The sequence below is a fragment of the Phocoena sinus genome, chromosome 15, assembly GCF_008692025.1.
Source record: "Phocoena sinus isolate mPhoSin1 chromosome 15, mPhoSin1.pri, whole genome shotgun sequence".
Classification (NCBI taxonomy): domain Eukaryota; kingdom Metazoa; phylum Chordata; class Mammalia; order Artiodactyla; family Phocoenidae; genus Phocoena; species Phocoena sinus.
In genome coordinates, this window is record NC_045777.1 from 33,468,203 (window position 1) to 33,489,060 (window position 20,858).

The window sequence follows — 20,858 nt, forward strand, 5'->3', positions numbered from 1 at the left end:
TCTGAAATAGTCTGCAATTTCTAGCAAGGAGCCTAAAATCTATCATAATTTTGAAGTATTGATGAATGAAAATTCATCATAAGAAATCTCTGTGATATAGAAATATCTGTGATTTCTTATAGGACAAAGCATGGGTCCTGTTAACGCTACTTTGGTTTGTTGCTTACATTCAGAACTAAAGGAAGTGCTACATTCCATTCAGAGGGTAATACAAACAAGTTGGAATTTTCTCCCTGTCCAGGTTCACAGACTCCATGACAAAAACCCTGCTTAAGCCCACCTTATTCAGCTGTTCTCCTAGTCTCTGTGCTATTGGAGGTCCTGGTCCCAACTTCTCATTGTCCTGCCATCTCATTTTCACCGTGGTCCTCAATGCAACATTCACTTGGTCACTGACCTTCCTGTAGTCCCCCTGGACCTGTCACCCTGGTCACATCAGATCTGTCTTTGCAATCCTGGGGTTTGATGGTAGAGCCTACCTTCCATTGTAGCCACTTAAAGAAGGCTGGGCTGGTTTCTAAAGCTGTGTGCACCAAGATCCTGTGAAGCACTCGCTGAGGTCCAGATTTCTGTCTCGGTGCCCTCAATATGAGTTGCCAAGGGTAAGGAGGGTCCTTGGTTTCTATATTTTAAAGAATTCCCTAAATGCTTCTGAGGTAGTTGCTCCTTGAACAAAATGGTACTTCTGATATGGAACAAGAATTTTTCAGTTTGATAGCTATTATTTTATTATTCTAGATTCTGGGTGGAAGATGAAAGGGCAGCCAGTGCATAATGTGTTATGTATATATATAATATGCATACACACACACACACACACACACACACACAGTGATGTAAGCTGTGAAAATAAGGAAGGAAGGAAGGAGGGGAGAGAGGAAGAAAGAAAGAAAGAAAGATGAAAAAAGAAAGAAAGAAAGAAAAAGGAAGGAAGGAAGGAAGGAAGGTGGAAGGTTGCGGGAGGAGAAATGAAGGAAAGAAAGAAAAGAAGGAAGGAAGAGAAAAGATGTCTTAAGTGCCACTTAACTTACATGGAAAGAAAATTTTATCAGCAGAATCCAGACATAAATATAAAATCAGCAAGAAGGATGGGTTGATTTCAAAATTCAACAAATATTTATTATGTGCTTACTATATTCCAGGGCAGGGGTTGCAAAACGAAAGTACGTACAGTAACCAGGCGAGAAGGTGCTCATATGAAAGATTCAGGGCCCTCTCTGTCTTATTTACCCCATTTGAAGCACACAGTTCTTCTGTGTAAGAAAAACAACAGGATGAATGTAACAAGTCAAATCATTAAAACTCAGTTCACAGTGTCAGGGATGGTGACCATGCAAACTGCAGAGTAAACATCCAGGGAGTACGTATATTTCCTGTGTATTAGCTGCTAGGTCTGCTACCTAGTTCCTTGCTTTAGGAACACATGGTATCCATCTACCATATCCTTCAATTTTCAAGAAACTTTGAAATGTTATGGAAAATCTCTCTATGCATATATGTTGGAAACTGTTCCAGTTACTATTTCTGCATTACAAATTAACTTAAAACTTATCGAGGGTGCCTTCAAGATGGCAGAGGAGCAAGATGTGAAACTCACCTTCCTCCCCACAAATACATCAAAACTACATCTACATGTGAAACAACTCCTACAGAACACCTACTGAACGCTGGCAGAAAACCTCAGACTTCCCAAGGGCAAGAAACTCCCCATGTACCTGGCTGTGTGGTTGATATGGTCTGGTGTTCTGTCCAGGTGTCAGGCCTGAGCCTCTGAGGTGGGAGAGCTGAGTTCAGGATATTGGTCCACCAGAGACCTCCCAGCCCCATGTAATATCAAACAGCAAAAGCTCTCCCAGAGATCTCCATCTCAATGCTGAGACCCAGCTCCAATCAACGACCAGCAAGCTACAGTGCTGGACAACCTGTGCCAAACAACTAGCAAGACAGGAGCACAAACCCACCCTTCAGCAGAGAGGCTGCATAAAATCATAGTAAGTTCACAGACACTCCTAAACACACCCCTGGACATGGTCCTCCCCACCAGACAGACAAGATCCAGCCTCATCCACCAGAACACAAGCACCAGTTCCCTCCAGCAAAAAGCCTACACAACCCACGGAACCAACCTTACCCACTGGGAGCAGACACCAAAAACAACAGGAACTACGAACCTGCAGCCTGTGAAATGGAGATGCCAAACACAGTAACTTAAGCAAAATGAGAAGACAGAGAAATACACAGCAGATGAAGGAGCAAGGTAAAAACCCAACAGATGAAACAAATGAAGAGGAAATAGGCCATCTATCAGAAAATGAATTCAGAGTAACGATAGTAAAAATGATCTAAAATCTTGGAATTAGAATGGAGAAAATACAAGAAACATGTAATAAGGACCTACAAGAACTAAAGAGCAAACAAAAACTGATGAATAACACAAAAAATGAAATTAAAAATTATCTAAAAGGAATCAATAGCAAAATATCTGAGGCAGAAGAACAGATAAGTGACCTGGAAGATAAAATAGTGGAAATAACTACCACAGAGCAGAATAAAGAAAAAAGATTGAAAAGAATTCAGGACAGGGCTTCCCTGCTGGCACAGTGGTTGAGAGTTCGCCTGCCGATGCAGGGGATGCGGGTTCATGCCCCAGTCCGGGAGGATCCCACATGCTGCAGAGCGGCTGGACCCATGAGCCGTGGCTGCTGAGCCTGTGTGTCTGGAGCCTGTGCTCCACAACAGTGAGAGGCCCGCGTACTGCAAAAAAAAAAAAAAAAAAAAAAAAAAAAAAAGAATTGAGGACAATCTCAGAGACCTCTGGGACAATATTAAACACACCAACATTCGAATTATAGGGGTTCCAGAAGAAGAAGAGAAAAAAAAAGGTACTGAGAAAATATTTGAAGAGATTATAGTTGAAAACTTCCCTAATATGGGTAAGGAAATAGGCAATCAAGTGCAGGAAGCGCAGAGAGTCCCATACAGGATAAATTCAAGGAGAAACACACCAAGACACATATTAAACAAATTATCAAAAATTAAATATAAAGAAAAAATATTAAAAGCAGCAAGGAAAAAGCAACAATTAACATACAAGGGAATCCCCATAAGGTTAACAATTAATCTTTTAGCAGAAACTCTGCAAGCCAGAAGGGAGTGGCAGGACATATTTAAAGTGATGAAAGGGAAAAACCTACAACCAAGATTACTTTACCCAGCAAGGATATCATTCAGATTTGTTGGAGAAATTAAAACCTTTACACATAAGTAAAAGCTAAGACAATTCAGCACCACAAAAACAGCTTTACAACAAACGCTGAAGGAACTTCTCCAGGCAGGAAAGGCAAGAGAAGGAAAAGGCTTACAATAACAAACACAAAACAAGAAAATGGTAATAGGAAACATACATATTGATAATTACCTTAAATGTAAATGGATTAAATGCTCCAACCAAAAGACATAAACTGGCTGAATGGATACAGAAACAAGACCCATACCTATGCTGTCTACAAGAGACCCACTTCAGACCTAGGGACAAATATAGACTGAAAGTGAGGAGATGGAAAAAATATTCCATGCAAATAGAAATCAAAAGAAAACTGGAGCAGCAATTCTCATATTAGACAAAATAGACTTTAAAATAAAGACTATTACAAGAGACAAAGAAGGACACTACATATCGAAAGGGATCAATCCAAGAAGAAGTTATAACAGTTGTAAATATTTATGTACCCAACATAGGAGCACCTCAATACATAAGGCAAATGCTAACAGCCATAAAAGGGGAAATCAACAGTAACACAATCATATTAGGAGACTTTAACACCCCACTTACACCAATGGACAGATCATCCAAAATGAAAATAAATAAGGAAACACAAGCTTTAAGTGATACATTAAAGAATATGGACTTAATTGATATTTATAGGACATTCCATACAAAAACGACAGATTACACTTTCTTCTCACGTTCTCATAGAACATTCTCCAGGATAGAGCATATCTTGGGTCACAAATCAAACCTTGGTAAGTTTAAGAAAATTTAAATCATATCAAGTATCTTTTCCAACCACAATGCTATGAGACTAGATATCAATTACAGGAAAAAAATCTGTAAAAAATACAAACACACGGAGACTACACAATACACTAGCAAATAACCAAGAGATCACTGAAGAAAACAAAGAGGAAAGCAAAAAATACCTAGAAACCAATGACAATGAAAACACGATGACCCAAAACCTATGGGATGCAGCAAAAGCAGTTCTAATAGGGAAGTTTATAGCAATCCAATCCTACAATAGGGAAGTATATAGCAATACAATCCTACCTTAAGAAACAAGAAACATCTCAAATAAACAACCTAACCTTACATGTAAGGAATTAAAGAAAGAACAACAACAACAACAAAAAAAAACAGAAAAAAACCAAAGTTAGCAGAAGGAAAGAAATCAGGAAGATCAGATCAGAAATAAATGAAAAAGAAATGAAGGAAACAATAGCAAAGATCAATAAAGCTAATAGCTGGTTCTTTGAGAAGATAAACAAAATTGATAAACCACTAGCCAGACTCATCAAGAAAAAAAGGGAGAAGACTCAAATCAACAGAATTAAAAATGAAAAAGTAGAAGTAACAACTGACACTCCAGAAATACAAAGGATCATGAGAGATTACTACAAGCAACTATATGCCAATAAAATGGACAACCTGGAAGAAATGGACAAATTCTTAGAAAAGCACAGCCCTCCAAGACTGAACCAGGATGAAATAGAAAATATAAACAGACCAATCAAAAGCACTGAAATTGAAACTGTGATTAAAAATCTTCTAACAAACAAGAGCCCAGAGCCAGATGGCTTCACAGGTGAATTCTATCAAACATTTAGGGAAGAGCTAACACCTATCTTTCTCAAACTCTTCCAAAAAACTGCAGCAGGTGGAACACTCCCAAACTCATTCTACAAGGTCATCATCACCTTAATACCAAAACCAGACAAAGATGCCACAAAACAAGAAAACAACAGGCCAATACCACTGATGAACATAGATGCAATAATCCTCAACAAAATACTAGCAAACAGAATCCAACAGCACATTAAAAGGATTATACACCATGATCAAGTGGGGTTTATCCCAGGAATGCAAGGATTCTTCAATATACTCAAATCAATCTATGTGATAAACTGTAGTAACGAATTGAAGGAGAAAACCCATATGATCATCTCAATAGATGCAGAAGAAGATTTTGAAAAAATTCAAAACTGATTTATGATAAAAACCCTCCAGAAAGTAGACATAGAGGGAACTTATCTCAACCTAATAAAGACCTTATATGACAAACCCACGGCCAACTTCATTCTCAATGTTGAAAAACAAACCATTTCCTCTAAGATCAGGAAGAAGACAAGGTTGCCCACTCTCACCACTATTATTCAACATAGTTTTGGAAGTCCTAGCCATGGCAATCAGAGAAGAAAAAGAAATAAAAGGAATACAAATTGGAAAAGAAGAAATAAAGCTGTCACTGTTTGCAGATAACATGATACTATACATAGAGAATCCTAAAGATCCCACCAGAAAACTACTCAAGCTAATCAATGAATTTGGTAAAGTTGCCGAATATCAAAATTGACACACAGAAATCTCTTGCATTCCTATATACTAATGATGAAAAATCTGAAAGAGAAATTAAGGAAACACTCCCATTTACCACTGCAATAAAAATAATAAAATATCTAGGAATAAACCTACCAAGGGAGACAAAAGACCTGTATACAGAAAACTATAAGACACTGATGAAAGAAATTAAAGATGATACAAACAGATGGGGAGATATACCATGTTCTTGGATTGGAAGAATCAACATTGTGAAAATGACTATGCTACCCAAAGCAATCTACAGAGTCAATGCAATCCCTATTAAACTACCAGTGACATTTTTCATAGAACTAGAACAAAAAATTTCACAATTTGTATGGAAACACAAAAGACCCCAAATAGCCAAAGCAATCTTGAGAAAAAAGAATGGAGCTGGAGGAATCAGGCTCCCTGACTTCAGACTATACTACAAAGCTACAGTAATCAAGACAGTATGGTACTGACACAAAAACAGGAATATAGATCAATGGAACAGGATAGAAGACTTAGAGATAAACTCACACATATATGGTCAGCTTACCTTTGATAAAGGAGGCAAGAATAAACAATGGAAAAAAGACAGCTTCTTCAATAAGTGGTGCTGAGAAAACTGGACAGCTACATGTAAAAGAATGAAATTAGAACACTCCCTAACACCATACACAAAAATAAATTCAAAATGGATTAAAAACCTAAATGTAAGACCAGATACTATAAACTCTTAGAGGAAATCATACGCAGAACACTCCATGACATAAATCACAGCAAGATCATTTTTGACCCACCTCCTAGTGGAAATAAAAACAAAATTAAAAAATGGGACCTAATGAAACTTAAAAATCTTTTGAATAGCATAGGAAACCATAAACAAGATGAAAAGAGAACCTCAGAGTGGGAGAAAATATTTGCAAATGAAGCAACTGACAAAGGATTAATCTCCAAAATATACAAGCAGCTTTTGGAAATATACAATATCCAAAATATACAAGCAGATTTTCAGTATCATAAAAGCAAACAACCCAATCCAAAAATGGGCAGAATATCTAAATAGACATTTCTCCAAAGAAGACATACAGATTGCCAACAAACACATGAAAGGATGCTCAACATCACTAATCATTAGAGAAATGCAAATCAAAACTACAGGTGAGGTATCACTTCACACCAGTCAGAATGACTATCATCAAAAAATCTACAAACAATAAATGCTGGAGAGAGTGTGGAGAAAAGGGAACCCTTTTGCACTGTTGGTGAGAATGTAAATTGATACAGCCACTATGGACAACAGTATGGAGGTTCCTCAAAAAACTAAAAATAGAACTACCATACAATCCAGGAATGACACTACTGGGCATATACCCTGTGAAAACCATAATTCAAAAAGAGTCATGTACCACAATGTTCATTGCAGCTCTATTTACAATAACCAGGACATAGAAGCAACCTAAGTGTCCATCAACAGATGAATGGATAAAGAAGATGTGGCACATATATACAATGGAATATTACTCAACCGACAAAAGAAATGAAACTGAGTTATGTGTAGTGAGGTGGATGGACCTAGAGACTGTCATACAGAATGAAGTAAGTCAGAAAGAGAAAAACACATGCTGTATGTTAACATATATATATGGAATCTAAAAATAAAAAATGGTTTTGAAGAACCTATGGGCAGGACAGGAACAAAGGCACAGATATAGAGAATGGACTTGAGGACACGGGGAGGGGGAAGGGTAAGCTGGGACGAAGTGAGAGAGTGGCATTGACATATATACACTACCAAATGTCAAATAGATAGCTAGTGGGAAGCAGCTGCATAGCACAGGGAGATCATCTCAGTGCTTTGTGTCCACCTAGAGGGGTGGGATAGGGAGGGTGGGAGGGAGACGCTAGAGGGCGGAGATATGGAGATATATGTATATGTATAGCTGATTCACTTTGCTATACAGCAGAAACTCATCATTGTAAAGCAATTATACTCCATTAAAGATGCTTAAAAAAAAACAACTTAAAACTTATCCACTTACAAATAACCATTTTATTATTCTCATGGATTGTTTGGCTTGTAAATCACCAGCAAAGTGGGCATGTCTTGTGTCGCCTCCACAAGGTCTGAAGCCTCAGCTGGGAAGACTCAAAGTCTGGGGTCTGGAATCATCTAAAGGCCCATTTACTTCCACGTCTAGTTCCTGGGCTGGGAAGGCTCAGTGAGTAGAGCTTCCACTTGGATCAACTACCTGTTGCTTCCCCATGTGGCCCCACTTCCTCACATCAGCAGCCTCCCAGTAGTGGGACTTCTTTCCTGGCAGAGCTTCAAGCACCAGTACTCCTACAAACAAAGAGAAAGCTGTGTGGCCTTTTAGGACCCAGCCTTAGAACTCATGTGGCATCACTCCAGCCAGACTATATTGGTCAAAGCAGTCAAAAGCCCACCAGATTCAAGGTTTTGCCTTTTTTTTTTTTTTTTTTTTTTTTTTTTTTTGCAGTACGTGGGACTCTGGCCTCTCCCGTTGTGGAGCACAGGCTCCAGACATGCAGGCTCAGCAGCCATGGCTCACGGGCCTAGCCGCTCCGTGGCATGTGGGATCTTCGCGGATCGGGGCACAAACCAGCGTCCCCTGCATCGGCAGGTGGACTCTCAACCACTGCGCCATCAGGGAAGCCCCAAGGTTTTGCCTTTTGATGGGGTAGTGACAAGGTTATGCTCTAGAAGTGCATGTGGCCAGGAACTAGTGTTGCAATCATCTTTGAAAAATATAGCCTGCTGCTGCAGTAGCCAATTCAAAACTTTATTTTAAAAATGAGTTAAACACTGTGTATACAACACTGTGTAAAACACGTCTGTACATAGCAGGAGCCACTGGTTCTAGATCTCTGCTTTAGGGTGTAAGAATTCAGAGATGATTAAGATTTGGCTTCTCTGTTTCAGGAACACAATCTAGTATTGTGGATTTTCAGAATTTCTATGAATTACATATTCACGTTTTTTGTACCCTTGTTGGAGTCAGAGCAGAGTTGGGGGTGGTTGTGCCAAGACTAAACGGCACTGTGTGTCAGATACCCCCATTCCCAGCCCCAGGAGTTTTACTCTATATTCTGAGGAGGAATATTTGCATTTTTTAAAATGCTTTTGAGGTTCAGGACCATGATCTTCCTCTTGCCCCCCATTGAGAAGCGCTATTCAAAACAGACTTTCACGTTACAATGGGTACTTATGAATTCAGAGATCATTCCTACAAAATGTCATCAAAGTTCATTGGCTTGTAAACATGTAGCTGTAGACCCAGAATAACCCATTCCTCACCTCCCTCTATTTCTCATTCTATATGTTTGGAAATTGACATGAGGATTCAAAAAAAACTTAAAAAGTATCCAGTAGCCCAAATAAGGACATATGCTTTATAGTTTTATTATTGTTCTCTAGTCCCATTCATAGAAATAATAACTTTGGAAAAATTCTAGAGGACTTTCTTCTCATCTCTTTCTCCCAGCCTCCAAGTATATGGAAGGATGGAGCTAAAAACATCTGTCCCTCTTCTTACTTAATAAGGGAACTTTTGCTCTGATAAATACTGCTTCCTGTTGTTATTTTATTTACAGCCTATTCACCGACTCATGTAATATGCCTTTGTGAGGTCTGGTCATTCCGTACGGTGATTCAGAAGGTTATGCCTGAAATATACCAGGAATTCTGTGCCCTTCACCATGATCCTGTATTCCAGGGTGTGGTATGTTGGGGAGGTTCGGGTTTATTGTCCAAACGTTAATTGTGTAAATAAGGTGGCAGCCCCAGCAGCCCAATCCTGGGCCCCTCAGCACTGGCGTGTGTCCAGGGAGGTGTGTGATCATAGCCTCTGTCTGAGCTCACCTTTGCAGGTAATGCGACAGGTATGTGGCATTAAAGAGCAGAAAGGCCAGCGAGGGTTGGTAATTGTTTAACTCTTCCAGTGGCACACCTCTGAGTACATGAACCACACCTGCAGACCTGGCAGGACGTGCTGTGCATGACTGGACAGAGGTGCTGGGTACACTCGGAGCCAAGGAATGGCTTTAGGCGGGAGCCCAGGGCTGACAGGGAGCCCAGCCCCTGACCTGCTTGAAAGCTCACGACTCAAGATGCCCATGCTTGAGGGAGGCAGCTGCTCATTAGCTAGGTGAAATTAATCAGTTGTGTCACTTTTCAGCACCTCCATTCCCTCTTCTGTAGAGTCAGGGAATTGAGCATATGATCCATACGATATCTTTCAGCTCTGACATGTCCTAGCACAGTGATTCTCAAACTAGAGGACCCATCAGAATCCCTTGGTAAGCTTGATAAAACACAAATTGCTGGGACCCACCCTCAGAGTTACTGATTCAGAAAGTCTGGAGTAGAGACCAAGAGTTTGCATTTCTAACACATTTCCAGAGGTGGCTAAGCTGCTGGTTTGGGGACCACACTTGTAGAACCACTGTTCTTGTCTATGATATCAGCTGTGCTTTGGGGGTTTTCCTGGGCCACCTTACAAAGCTTCAGTGGGGTGTGATGAGGACTCCTTTGCTCAAGGAATGAATGAAGTTTTATTTCCCAAATTTCCCCAACCCTTTGCTGTTGCTTCTCCCACCAGATTGACCATCTTTGGAACAGCAGAGTTTGAAATGAGAAAATAAAATGAGACATAGTTCATTTAGTCAGGCCAAGGAGCTGTATTTTACTGAGCTGTATGTATTATGGCTTGCCTAGTACTGTTTCTTAAGCACAAGAAGTACTTGAAAAGTATTTGTTGAATAACAAATAGGCTTAGTGGAAGGGAAGATATTAAAAATAGTGTTCAAAAGAAGTTTATCTGCAGATTACAATCATCAGTGTCAAGGGGTCCCTTATACAAATCATGAAGGGACCGGAGCGGCAATGTAACAGTGTGAATCTGTTGTATGTAAGGCAACAGGGAATGGTGAGGTCTGTGGTGATGAGAAGAGGGCAAGTGTCTTAAAGAACTTTAAAAGCTTTCAACTTTTATTGGCCAAATTGGAGCTCTTGAGTTACCAGGTTGCAGTCTCTAACTGTGCCTTTTCAATGCTCCCACACCATAGAGACAAGAAAGAGGAGGAAGAGTTATTGAACATTTACTGAGCTTATTATTCAACTTGTATTGCCTTAATTTATATTGTTTATAGTCTAATTTGAAAAACTTTCAGCATGAACCATGTGACATATTCTTGGGAGTTAATTTTTGACTATACTCTAGGAGCTTATGGTATGTTCTTTTTTAAATATCTCCCAATGATTCCCACCTTCTGGTATTCCTGCTTCATGTGAAACCCTACCTTTCAGTGTGGGCTGAACCAAGTGACTTGCTTCCAACAAATGGAATATGGGAAAGTGATGGGAGTAACTTCTGAGATTAGTTTATAAAACACTGTGACCTCCAGCTTGCTTTCACTCTCTCTCTTCCTGGCACTCTCTCTCTTTCACTGGCATTTTGTCCATGCTGGCTATGCTGAGGAAGCGGGAGAGATCCACATGGCAAGGAACTGTGGGCAGCCTGTCTGTAACTGCTGGCAGGAATTGAGGCCACACCCTCTAGATTGAGCTTGGAAGTGGATCCTTCCCCAGTCAAGCTTTCCAATGAGACCATGAATAAGACCAATACCTTGATCACAGCCTTTTAATAGACCCTGAGACAAAGGAATATCAGCTGAGTGTTACCAAGATTCCTGAACCACAAAACTGAGTTAATAAATGCATTTGGTTTTAAGCTGCTAACTTTTGGGGTAATTTTTTATGCAACATGAGATAATGAACACAAAGCTATTTGTTAACATTGGGTGTTTTTAGGGTAGTCAGAATTTGGAAAACTCAAATCATAAGACCACACTAAGTGGTGTCCAGGTGCTGACTTGAACAAGCTCATAAGAGCTGGTTGTATACATCCCTTTCTAACTCCACATTCAGGGGTGTCATGTTAATAACTTGAAATCAGTGTGGTGACAGTATTTATTCAATGGCGATCAGCAAACACTCCCATTTTGAATTCCAGTTTGCTAGCACACTGCTATACTTCAAAAGCCCTCCTATGAGCTCTTAAGCTCTCTTTGTTTTTGGTGAACATCAGAAGCCTGGTAAATTAGCATAATGGGTATCAGAAGTAGTGTCCCATTAGTGGGTTTGGGGTTGTTCAAGCCATGTGGGTTGTGGGGAGATGCTCTGCAGAAGTACCATCTTGCATGAAGGGGATGGATGAGTCCAAGAATCTGCAAACATTTGACTAACATCTTCAGCTTAGGAATATGAAATGGTCCTCACTCAGCTGTCTATAGAAGGATTTTTTTTTAATCTAACTTGGCCTGAATTCTGCCACTGGAATATTTTTTCCTCTGTTTCAAGTGAACCTTCCACCCAAGGCTCTGTACAAACATCTAGCAGAGTGAAGAACTAAGTCAAGAATTCCTAACACTTGGTACTTGCTTGCAAATAGATATTTGCACTGGGGTCAAATTTGTCTCTGAGAATTGCTTTTATTGTTGTATAATAACTGGTGGGGAGCTTTAGGGGGAGGTGGCCTTATTTATTTCTAATTACTGATAGCTACCTATATTAATAAAGAAGGAGTTGGTAATTGTGAGAGATAGAATTGACTTAGGTCAGTTGGAAATATCAATCATCAGTGATGCTCTACACTAGCCAAACCGACACCCTCATTTTCCATGTCTTTGATCTATCCAGGTTGTGCCTGCGCTTCCAGCCCTGTTTCTAGCCAAGGTGCTTGGGTCACAGCAACATAGGCTGCTCCAAGGTCTCTGCTCCCCCAGCTGAAGTGACAGCTGACTCTGCAGAGTGCGTGCCTGTGATTTTGAGTCTGCTCCTTTAGATCCTTTTGAAGCATGTTAATAACTGAGCGTATCCTAAGCAACTTGTGGCAAGGGCTTCTGATGACATCTATGGTCTGACGAGCTTGAAACCTTCCCTGATGATTGAACTTCCACTCAGAGGCTGGCTTTCAAACTTCCACTTCCTCTTTTGAAAGACCATGGCAGACTAAGTAATCCCAACTGGATCCATTACATACTGCTACTTGGCTCCTTTTTTTCCTTCTCTTTTCTTTCGCTCACTCTTTTCTTAAACCTATGAGTCAGCATAGAAAAATTCAAGCCCTGATTTGGTCTTGAGCACTATTGGAAATAAAGTGACCAATTACATCTCCCTGGTTGAACTGAACATTTGGAAGTTTGGTTAGTGAGGGATGTTGAAAGACAGACAACACAGGGTGTCACTATATTATTGAACAGATTTTGAGCCCTATTCCCTATAGAGTATTGTATTCGGGAGATCTGCTTACTCAGGATTCTTTGTTGTGGTTTGTGCATATCTGGGGAAGATAAATCTCTCTTGCCTGTTGATTCAAAGTGGTTAGTTTGCACACTCTTTCCAAAGAGCTTCCAGCTTTGACTCCTTTCCTTGCATTGATCAATGAGTGGACTGTGAAACCTCTTGCAGCTCTCTGTCCCTCTGCCCCCAGTCACCCTTTTTGTTGACATTCCAAACTGTTAAGCTCACAAATGTACTGGGAAGACAGTAGCTTGAGGACACTTATTCCCTAAGAGAGAATCCTTGACTTTCACGGTATGTGACTTTGTTATTTTCCCATCCTTGTAAGGGCTTGACATTGTTTCAGAAAATAGTGTTGAATTGGAGAATGTCGATTCCAGTTGCTCTCTCACTGACCCATGCCATCCAATGTCTTCATTCTCTTCAAAACCTTTTTTGGAATGAGGCAGGATATAAAAAATAAATAAAATTGCCTCCAGTGTAAAAGGAGGAGTAATTTGAGAATTTCTTCCCCCTCCAACACTTGAAGGAAGATAAAGACTGACAAGAGTAAAGCTTCTATATTCTCAATATAAACAAGGCCACCAAATAAACAAGGACCATTGTGTAAGATATGGTAAATTATGAGGGGTCAGTATTTGATGACTTATGATTGGGTCAGGGCACAAATAAGTATTCCTCTCCCCCCTACCACCACATTTTTTTCTAATTGTGTGCAGCACAGAAATTCTAGAGCACTAAGTCTTTATTCCAACTGCCATTTGAGATTCTATAGCAGTTGGATGTGTCACCAATGATCCAACCCATATGACCACAAGGGATGCTGAGATCTGCTAAGGAGAGCTAGGATCAAACCAAGAATTATGTGGATGTGAGTAGAAGGGCAGTGACGTATGAAAGATAGTTTGGGTCAGAAAATACATCTACTCCCCACAGAATTTTCTGGAAGGTGGCACTTTGTAACCAGTTGGGATCCAGGTTGTAAAACCTTTTTGTTACAAAGAACAGAACCATGTCTGTGTCAAGTAATGGAGGTCATGGTAAGTTACCATGGCAACAAGGCTGGCATAAGCTAGTGCCTCCTTTTGACTAGGACAGTAGTTTTCAATTGGGGAAGATTTTGCCTAGTGGGGGACCCTTGGCAATGTTGTCCGGAGATACTTTTTTTTTTTTTTTTTTTTTTTTTTTTTTTTTTGCGGTACGCGGGCCTCTCACCGTTGTGGCCTCTCCCGTTGTGGAGCACAGGCTCCGGACGCGCAGGCTCAGCGGCCATGGCTCACGGGCCAGCCGCTCCGCGGCATGTGGGATCTTCCCGGACCGGGGCACGAACCCGTGTCCCCTGCATCGGCAGGCGGACTCTCAACCACTGCGCCACCAGGGAAGCCCCGGAGATACTTTTGATTGTCACAACTAGGGATGTTGCTGCTGGTATCTTGCGTGTAGAGGCCAGCGAAGCTGCTAAACATCCTACAATGCACAGGACAGCTTCTAACAATGAGGAATTATCCAGCCCCAAATGTCAATAGTACTGAGGTTGAGAAACTCTGAACTAAGGAAAGAAGTGTCCTCTCCCTTCTATACCACCCTGTACCAGTGCTCTGGAGGACACTGCATATCAAAGATTAAAAAGCAAAGACCATTATGGGAACATATGTATATGTATAACTGATTCACTTTGTTATAAAGCAGAAATTAACACACCATTGTAAAGCAATTATACTCCAATCAAGATGTTTAAAAAAAAAAGCAAAGACAATGAATGTTGTTTTGGGTTTTGTTTTTTCCACATTCATAAGAAAGTCCTTTGCCTGATTGAACAAAAAGGGGTTAACAGACAAGGAAGCTAACAAGACAGCCAACAGTGCTGTTGACTATAACACCACTGTGTAGGTTCAGAGGACAGACACTGGATTTTAATGGAAATTCACCTGGAAACAATCATGCAAAGGCAGCATTATTAAGCACTATAACTGATAGACAAGGACAAGACTCCCTCATCCCTAAAGATCTGAAGTCGCGTAGAGACCCACCTGCCTGGGACTGTTAGGGGATGCCCACCAGGGTGAGCAAGCAGGAAAGGAGGTCCTGGAGAGATGTCCTCCACTCTGCTGGTGATGTCAGCTCTTGATTCTGTTTCACAAGGTTTTAGAAATGACTCAGTAACACACTCTACAGAAAACTAGTGATGCACCATTTTAAAACTCCTCAAAAAACAATACTGCTCATGACATTATTGCTTACTATAGTATTGTGACCACAATTTTTTAATGCTTATGTGTACCCTGTCCCTTGCAGATTCATCAGCCACTTTTTCTGCCCTGCTCTGCAGCCCTGGGGATGACCCTTACTGACAAAATCAAGGGAATTCCCTTTTTCTCTAGCTTCTACCTGGCTCAGATAATGGTGGTGCTGGCAGAACAGTGGTAAGAGGAGAAAGAAATCAGGATATGTATTCCCCTGGCCCCACCCAGCCTTGGCACCTCTTTCCTGGCAGTGGCTCTGAGCCTCCATGATTATGGGTCCTTCATGGTTCCAGTTCTCCCTGGGCTTTACTAACCCTGCTTTCCTTCCTTTGCCCTTCAGGTTAAGGGGTAGTAACGGCTTTTGGCTATTGCTAGTCTGAGTTGCTCGAAATCTTTTGTGGCTTCCATTAAAACTACCCACAACTCATAGAGCAACGGGAAACCTCATTGTTGGTGGGAATACAAATAGTACTTTGAAAGACAGGTAGTTTCTCACAGAGGTCAACATAATCTTACTGTATAATTCACCAATCATGCTCCTAGATGCTTACTCAAATGAGTTGAAAACTAATGGTCACACAAAAACATGCACATGAATGTTTATAGCAGTTTTATTCATAATTGCCAAAAAATGGAAGCAACCAAGATGTCCTTTATAAGTGAGTGCATAAACAAACTGCGGTACATCTAGACAATGAAGTATTATTCAGTGATTAAAAAAAAGAGCTATCAAGTCATAGAAAGAGATGGAGGAAACTTAACTACATATTAGCTAGGTGAAAGAAGCCAATCTGAAAATGTTACATACTCTATGATTCTGATTATGTGACATTCTGGAAAAGGCAAAACTATATAGACAGGAAAAAAATCAGTGTTTGTTAGAGGTGCAGAGTAGAGAGGGAAGAATGAACAGGTGGAGCACAGGAGTTTTTAGAGCACTGAAATGTTCTGTAGGCTACTGCAATGGTAGATACATGTCATTATGCAGTTGTGAAAATCCATAGAACGTTCAACACAAAGGTGATCCCTAATGTTAACTTTGGACTTTAGCTAATAATGATGCATCAATACTGGTTCATCAGTTATAACAGATGGACCATACTAATGCAAGATGTTAATAATAGGGAAAGCTGTGCCTGGTAGGGGAGGTATACGGGAATTCTCTATACTTTCAGTTCAATTTTTCTGTAAGCCTAAGACTGCTCTAAAAAGTGAAGTCTAGGGCTTCCCTGGTGGCGCAGTGGTTGAGAGTCCGCCTGCTGATGCAGGGGATACCGGTTCGTGCCCCGGTCCGGGAGGATCCTGCATGCCGCGGAGCGGCTGGGCCCGTGAGCCATGGCCGCTGGGCCTGTGCGTCCGGAGCCTGTGCTCCGCAATGGGAGAGGCCACAGCAGTGAGAGGCCCGCATACCGCAAAAAAAAAAAAATTGTAAAAAGTGAAGTCTATTAATTAAAAGTATATTAATAGACATGTATATATACATACACATATGTGTATATATATAATAGAGTGAATATATATAAAGTGATATTTACAGAGATATATGCATATGTATACACATGTAAATAAAGTTAAAAAAAAAAAAACCTACTCATCTCTGTGCATAGCCCCATATTAATTTTTTTTCAGTTAAATGCTTTCCAGAGAAATTCTGTTTCCTACCCAGTCCCTGACTATTGTCACTTGCATCAAAAAGGCATTGTGAAAATAAAGAAAACAGATAAAATTATGACATTATCAAAACATTTTTGTTCATAACATGCATGTTAGAATCCAAAATATTGATGGCTCTTCATTTTACCAATGAAGAAATTTTAACAGGTATATAAAATTTTAACAGGTATATGACTCTGTTTCCTTGACAATATCTGGGCTTTAGAAAACAAAGAGTGACCTATTTTCCTGCATGAAATTATTAACGGAACTCTCTTTTGCTCTCAGAAGTGCCCTGGTTTGGACAATACATTATATTATTGTTGCACCTCTAAGCCTTTCCTTGGGAGAGAAGAGAAGTTGCAAAGTACCATGAATGGAGTCAAGTCATATTTACCTCAGTTTGTCTGTTTGGACAATGTCTGGGGCAGATAGACTAGACTGAGAACAAAGTTGTGTCTGCAAGGACCCAATGTTCCCCAAACAAATGGCTTTATCAGATGAAACTATAACCTAGATCTTCAAATGATTGAATGTAATTGCTGTGATAAAAAAAAAATTAGCTTAAATAGAATAAGGATTTGCTAAAGCTGAACCTCAGGCCATGTGAGATCCTCAAGAACTTGGACCACAGAAGCATGAAGCAGGAGCTGTTGGAGGCCAGCTGTGTGCTGCCCTCCCTGTGCATGAGGCCCAGAGCACAGAGGTCTGCCTTCCTTGCCTACATAGCTGCAAGGCGGCCCCAGAGCCAATTTTCTGACTTCCAGGACGGGGACCATTCAATTACCCTTTATTTTTATTCACTCATTTAACAAATGCTCTAGCTAGACACTGTATTGAAAATATAGTGGTGAATAAAGCAAGAAAATAATTCTATTCTAGGGGGAAGAGACAACCAATAAACAAGTCATCAGATCAGTGAAATATTCATATGATGATAAATGCTATGAAGGGTGCAGACAGAAAATTTCCTGGACAGGAGAAAGGGAGGGTTTCTCTCAAGAGATGATGGATCAGCTAATTCTGAAGAGGACAGGGAGATAGATAGGCATGTGAAAACTTGGAGGTTCAGCCCACAGCCACACTTGAATGAGTGAAACTACTGAATAAGCGGTGTCTCAAGAGGAAATATGATTGTTTGAATGATTTTTTTCATAAGGGAAAAGGAACTCAGCCTTCTAAGTAGTATTTGTGGATACCCCAAGCTCTAGAAAAGAACTGCTGTCTTGTTAGCAGTTATTTGTTACTGATTGGTAATTTTCACCATCATAATGCATCTCGAAAATTAAGCTAAATCATGTTGCCTCAACTCCCCCTCTCAAAAGAGCACACTGGGCAACTGCAGGGAATGGAAAAATGAAAGAAACAGTGGGAAAACCCAAAATCCTCATGGGTGACCAGACAGGCAGGAAAGCCTAAAGACTCCTGTGTCTCTGCAATAGGTATTTAATTAAAATGAGTCATTGTCAAATAAGTTTGGAAAACTTTGGTTTAGAGAAAGTAAAATCATTTTCTATGCTTCCCATCTTCTTAGAAATTTTACCATGTGTATGTTCATTCTCTAAGAGGGAGACATCTTAGGACATTTTCTCCATCTTTTTTGCCCATGGAACTCTTTCTTCATGCAATCCTTGGGCAGCTCATGGAACCATTTAGGAAATTCCATTTAGCCAATTTGTCCTAAGACAGCTTACAGTAGACCCACAGAGTGGGACTTTTCATGGATTTATGAGGGGATGGAAAAATGCTTCTCTTCCAGTCTGAAGCTGTGAAAGGAGTGTAATGTCTGCTTTTCAACTCTGGTTGGCAGAATGTTGTACCCTATGGCACCTGAATGAAATAGCTGAGTTAGGTGTGTTCAATAAGCATGTTGTTTCTGGTATGCCAGAATTCAAAACCAGAGCCCATTAGCATGAGCACTTCAAGGGGTTGCCACCAATGGAAGCTTTCAGGGGAAAGCCTGGTTCATCCACAAGTGACTCAGGATGTGATCGACAGTAGGAAGCCAAGCTGGTGAGTAAGGAACCTGCATACGCTGCTGACTGAGCTCAGCTTCACGCTGCCTCATTTGATCAAGTTAATTTCCTGAGTGTGGTAAGAGGAGGCAAAGGAGAACGTCCTCCAAGACCACAGAAACACACATAAGGACTGCAGGTTAGAAATCTAGACCGACCACAGGATGCCAAGATTCCATTTAGAGAAAAGGGAAATACATCTGTTGAAATTAATGAGAAACACAGATATTCCATGGGAGTTCGGAACCTGGAAATCAGTGAGGCCAAGGCAAGATCTAGAGGGACATGACAGAGGGCAAATTTCAGAGGAATTCGCAACGTGATATTTGAGTGGAAAGGTGCTTGGTTTGCTTTCAACAGCGGGAGGAAAATCTCCATTCCACACCTACAAAAAGAACATTTTCGCTCTTGGGATCCTGGTGAGGCCTCATGTTTGAATTTGGTGTCTTGCTACCATAGGGGAGTAGGTGGCCCTACTAAAATTTCAACAAGAGACAGAGGAATTCCCTTGGGCCTAGGTACACTGATTAAAGAAATCAAATCCTTTGGCCTTCTAGGCATCTTAACTTCCAATGATTGCCTTAGGACACGTTTAGAAGACTATGAAAACCCTGGAAGATTTCAAGGGAAACATTCCTGCCACAAGTATATGAAGACTGAAACATCCAAGGAAGGAAGGAGATTTGCTCTTGCAAGAGTGTGGAATTTCATAGACCAGAGGATACATTCCATCCTCAAGATACATTAAGATTTGTCTGAGGCCTCTCGTGGACTGCTGGGCCACATCCCACCTCTGGAAGCTTCACATTAGCTTCAGGACTAGAGTGTTTGCTGATCTTTCAAAAACCATGAATCCTTCCTGATGCTGGCAAGGAAGCTTGGAAAAAATGAGATACCGTATGTTATTTAGTAGTGAATGATTGTTAAGTGGTGTTTTCCTTCTTTCAGTTGAATAAGAAAAAAATGTGTTTAAAGAATGGACTGTATTAAACAAAAGTATTTACACTTAGGCAAAGTTTCCTATTTGGGCAAATCTTCACTGCAATCAGTATATTAATGAGACCTGTAAAATTTCTAACATAAATTAGAAAACCTCCCCAAACAATGAAATAATAAGATGGCTCATTTTTGTCCTTTCTGGGTTAGCTCTAAATGACTTATTTTCAACATCTTAGTTTCATATTGCTCAGTTATCTCTCTTCTAATTTCCTACACCCTACTTTCTTGCTTTTTTTCCTTCTTTCTCCTCCTCCTTGTCCTCTTTTTCCTCCTTCTTCTTCTTTTCTTTATACAGTCATCCCTCAGTGTACTCAGGGATCGGTTCCAGTACCCTGTGCTATGGATGCTCCAGTGACACAGTCAGTCCTCCACTTCCGTGGTTCTGTATACACGATTTCGTACCTGCCGTTTCATATCCGCAGTACAGAGGGCCAACTGTACTTGTCACTCCCTTCTCTTTTCACTTTCTCCTCCCATTCTAGACTATCCTCTTTTTTATTCAGTGTTTTCGCCTTCTAGTTGTTTCCCTTTTTCTTGTCTCCTTGGTTATAAACTACCCTTTATAAGCATGAAATTTCTTCTTCAAAGGGATTTTTTAGCAGTTATCCTCCCATTCTGAATGGATCTTGTGTGTAAGACGAAATTACCTTCTGAGACCAGGTATCTTCTCCATGAATTATTTGGTGCTCAGTCTAAATTTTGAAGGAAAAAAATTGAAGTCTATTAATTGATTTATTTAAAAATTACAGAATGCTATGTAGGTGCTAGGAAGAAACATACAGATTGGTCTCCTTTTCTCTAAGAGCTTGTCAGCTGGCAGAGTTCATTAAACTCAAATGAGAACACAATGAGATGTCTTAAGGACAGATACAGATTACAGCTGTGGTAGACCAGAAGTGAGAAAGATTTTTCCCCAAGAGATATCAAGAGATAGGATTTGAAGTATCTTTTAGACAAATGGGACCAGTTTGGAAATTATTGGGCAGGAAGGGAAGGAGAGATGA